The sequence below is a fragment of the Dendroctonus ponderosae genome, unplaced genomic scaffold, assembly GCF_020466585.1.
Source record: "Dendroctonus ponderosae isolate FM_Combo_2020 unplaced genomic scaffold, Dpon_F_20191213v2 Dpon_F_20191213_1, whole genome shotgun sequence".
NCBI classification, from domain to species: Eukaryota; Metazoa; Arthropoda; class Insecta; order Coleoptera; family Curculionidae; genus Dendroctonus; species Dendroctonus ponderosae.
The window spans coordinates 9022497-9027541 of NW_026017110.1; positions in this window are offsets into that span (position 1 = coordinate 9022497).

Genomic DNA, 5045 nt, shown 5'->3' on the forward strand with positions numbered 1-5045 from the left:
ATAAATGTTTTTTGAACATAACTCAACATAATTTTTGACGTATTTGCCCGATATACAGGGTGATTCAAAATTGGCGTCATTCCTCTGGACGTGTTGTCTGGCGCTGTTATAGGAGTACAGAAAAAATAGTAAAATAAATTAATTGTTATTAAAAACTGAGAAATTTGCAAAAAACTATATCAGAAATACGGCAGCAATGCTTTTCAAGGTAATCTGCCTAATTAACGTTGCGCAAATACCTGTGGCTTCGTAATTATTTAAAACTCCAGTAACCATGGAATTATACAGACTGACAATAAGATAGACAAGGATAAACGGTAAATTCAACAAGATTTGTTGACGAAATGTCAACCTGTCCTCATAACCTCGAATATTGCTGTTTAAAAATAAACCATACAACACCTAACATTTGAATGGTTAACTCCAAACAAGCAAGAGCCTGTGTAATCTCCTTATCAACTCCACTCTCATCAAGCAGCTTCTCGTATTCAGTTAATTAACTCCTGCTCCATTTGTATCTCCTTGTGCTGTGTGTATCGTACAAACGTGGTAGGAACGCAGCCCTTCCTCGGTATTTATTTGGTGCTTGGGAAAGTGTCAGTTATTGTGCTCTGAGTGCCCCTGGAAGGCCCTCATTCGGTTATGTCCTATACTTGTTCCTCTGTGCTTGGACACCGAACATCTATTGTCGTCCACTATCTCCCTGGAACCACTCTCCTCGCCCTTTGTTGGCGTGAGTTCTTTCAGCTTCTGCTATGTTACTGTAGCATTCCCCCTAAACTAATCGCATATCCGCAAATTCGTGAAAGGAAATTCAAAGTAAGTCACAGTTTGACAAATTATTGTTATGATTGACAAGTGCTATCCACTTGTAACTATCTGTTAATGACAAAAAAACATCATTGCCGCTGTGCCTTTTCATCAAAAAATTGTAGAAGAGAACTTTTTTTATATAAAAATTTTTCGTAGTTTGAAGCAAAGATCGTAATTTTTCTTTTTGAATGCTTAAGTATTCCAATATGCTACCAATTAAACATGGAACCATTTCAAAATCATGCTTAATAACAAAGTGGAAATTCGATCTTCAACTGTTAATATCTTCTAAAAATTTTCGAAAAAAAAAATTCAATATTTTTCTTGTACTCCCCAAGGGAGCCTCTATCGCTCCTTAAAAGGAATGACGCCAGTTTTGAGTCACCTTGTATATGACCATTTATTATACTAAAATATGTGTCGATGTAGGCCCCTACATCGACACATGGGCTTAATCGCATAGAAAATCAACAGAGTGATATTTTTTCAAGGGGGTACCTACTATTCCCCCACAACTTTTTAGCCGCACGCCACTGGCGGATAAAAATCATGTGATCTTCAGTGCGTTTCATGGGCAACATTTTCACTCTCTTGCAATTTTTTCGTATCTGCCCCAGTTTTTAAGAAAAGAAATAAAAGGCGATGCTCTGCAATTGAGCCGCTGTATGAACCACCAAACGAAAGCAAATTGTGAAAACCGTCCATTAAGCTGGGGCCTTATTTTGGCTTATGTTCTGTTTTCGTTGGTTTTATACCCAAATTCTCAAAAAAAAATCAAGGAAAAACCCATTCATTCAAGTTGGATGCATAGAAGTTGCATGCACACGACGCTTGCAGACCATTTGCAACACCCTGTATACTAAAAAAAAAGGCAAAGATGTTGTCAGTTGTGGCAAAACAAGCAGAGCCTGAAGCAGATAGAGAAACGATGGCCAGACAGACAAACATATTAGATAAATCGCGAATGTGGAATTAACGGAGGGCCGTTAGATTCGGTTGCCGCCACTGAGACCTGAAACGACACAGAGTAATAGCGACAATGGAGCCCCAGGGACGCATAACCTCAAACTACAGGGGCTGAGCCGCACCATGGCAATTACACAACGATACAGGATTGCTGAACGACGCCAGGCGTCGACTTTTCGAGCCCCTGTTAACCGCTAAGCGTCGTGAAAAATGGCCCTTTTCTGATAGGGCCAACTGCTCTCATTTAAATGGGATTTTTGCCAGATCACGTGAATGAACAGCAGTATTTACTTGTCTGCGAATTGCGACTATTGACAAAGGAAATAGATGTGTTTATCATGTCAGCGTTGCTTGACAAAAATCCTCAAAATAAGTAATAAATTTCAGTCGAAACCATTCAGAAATAGGATGCCGAATGACATTCGGTTTTGACTAATCAACTGAATCTTGCTCGTCTGCTGAATAAATCAATTCAAATTTAATTTGCTAATCCGCACTGTTCATAAAGGAGATAAAACCTGAATTTTGCATACATAAGAAGCCCGATTAATGGCGTGATTGGCTACGTCACTTTTCCTTTATAACATATTGTTGATATCAACTCCAAAGCATTATTTATTCACTGCCAAATTGATGGATTCAATTCAAGGAAAAAATATTGCTATTAGGCTAGGTCATACCATCTAAAGTAGCCCGAATTAAACATACACATAAAGAAAAAAGTGAAAATTTTACATATTTTTCACGCAAAGCTTAAAATAAACATATTGGTTATAACCGACGAAATGTGGCTTATAGGCCTGCCCAGCACCACGCAGTCGAGCCATTTGGGCCTACTATGCGGCTGCTGTTGCAAGTGGCATTCTCTCAGTCATACATCCTTAATTAGTACTTCTATTAAGGATGTTCTTCTATCTATTTGTAGCTTTCTTGAGCAAACGCAGAAAATATCGAAAACATTTTTCTCCATCTTTTGTCAATTTTTAAATATAGGAGTGGATGACACGATTTCTTTCAGCGCGTTTGTATCGCATGTTTTTAAAAATCTATTGCACTCCAACGGGTTAAGCTGAAAAACCAATTGTTTCTCTAGTTTACCGAAGAAAGTCTGCCTGATTAGTACGGAAATTTTCCATGCTGCGCCACTTCCGAGCAAGCTTTGGCAATTTCTTGAAGAACTCGCGGTAAAAGTAGTTCTTAGCTCCTGAGGTTTGGCAGACATTTTTTCAAAAATGCACTCTTCTTTAACCAGTGCTTCCAGAAGAAAATCTTCCACACCATTTTATAGAGTTGGAATCGTTTTGTAAGCATCAAAATTTTCGTTGCTGAAATATTTTTGGCCTTATTTTGGAAATTTTTTGAATAGGATAGTGGAAAGCGGGTTTCATTTCAGAGCGTTTGGACGGCGAATTCTCACAAATTTCTCGGGACCTATCGCGTTGAACTGAAAGCTCGAATAATCTTATGTGTGACAGAAAGAAGCCTTCTTGCTAGTTGTTGAAAAATATCTTCTTGCAATATTTTTGAGCACACTTTGGGAATTTTTTGAAAAACATGCAGCAAAAGTGCTTTTCAGCTCTTCAGATTTAGCCCAAATGTTTTCTAAGTCACACCCTTCCTTATTTAGTGCTTCTAATAAGATTGTTTTTGTTGTTTTATAGAGTAGGCTCAGAAATGATCATTTCTGGCAGTATTTTGGGGAATCTTTTTAATATCGGATTGCAACGTATGATTCAGTTCAGCACGCTTGGACAGCATATTTTCAAAAATGTCTTGTACTCTACCAGATTGAGTTGGAGAACCAATTATTTTTAAATTTTCAGGAGAAGGTTTGCTGGATCAGTGCGGAAAATCTCATTGCTGTGCTTCTCTCGATCAGGTCTTGAGAATTTTCTCAAAAAATTTTCGGGTTTGCTTCAAAAATGTCTTCAAAATTACACTCTTCCTTAACTAGTGCTTCTACAGCAAATTTTTTAAATACAATTTTGCATAGTTCGGTTTGTTTTGCAAACACGAAAATGCTCAATTCTAGGACAATTTTGCTGAAATTTAGGGGCTTTTCAAAATAAAAGATTGCGAAACGCGTTTTATTTCAGTGCTTTTGGAGCGCATATTTTCACAATTTTGCCTAACACTTTGAGCTAAAGCGTGAAATGTTTTTTTAGATTATAGAACAATGTCTGCTTGAACAGTGTTGAAAATTCTGCTTTTGTGTCATTTCAAATTACATCTTGGGATTTTTTTGAAAAACAAGCATCAAAAGTTCGTTATACGCCGCTTCTTTAATTAGTTTTTCCAAGGAATAATTTGTTGTATTGTTTATTAAAATAATCATGGTTTTATCAGCATAGAACATTTTGATTTCTGATACATTTTTGGCTTTTTTAAAGAATTTTTTGAACAATAGTGTGAAAAGAACGTTTTACTTAGGTACCTTTGAACAGCATATTTTCAAAAATTACTCGGACTCGAACGGATTGAGCTGGAGGGCCGAACATTTTTCATTTTTATAAACAACTTTTGCTTAATAAATGCGGAAAATCTGAATGTTGCACCTTTTTTCTCCCGTGCCTTGGGAACTTCATAAAAAACAAGCATCAAAAGTTCGTTTTATCTCTTTAGGTTTTGCAGATATGTTTTCAAATGCACAGGTCTTTCTCAGATAGGGCTTCTCATAAGTGATTTTTTTGTATCATTTTATAGGGCAATAATTCGGATTTATAGGCACGAAAATATTGAAATCTGACACATTTTTTGCCTTAATTGGGTATTTTTTGGAATTTAGTTCAACGCGCTTAGACAGCATGTTTCCAAAATGTTCTCAAACTTTAACGGGTTGGGCTAGAAAGACATTTTTTATTTATTTTACAAAAGGAAGTCAGCTTGATATGTGCAGAAATTTTTATTGTTGTGTTTTTTTTGGTCATACCTTGGAAATTTTTTGAAACACAATGGTCAATAGTGCTTTTTAGCTCTTCAGATTTTTCCTTTATTGGTGGTAAAAAAGCAACTTTTTTTGCTTTTGTATAGAGCAAGCTGGCTTTTCTAAGCATCCAATAGAGTAACTTTTGATTTCTGAGTCGCTTTTAGCTTTATTTTGGAATTTTTTTAAAGAAAAGAGTGGAACGAGCGTTTTATTTCAATGTGTTTGGACGGCATGTTTTCAAAAAATCTCAGACTCTAACAGCATGAGCTGGAAAGCCAAGTATTTTTTTATTTTACAAAGCAATTCCCAATTGAGAAGTGTGAAAAAATCTCATTTTTGC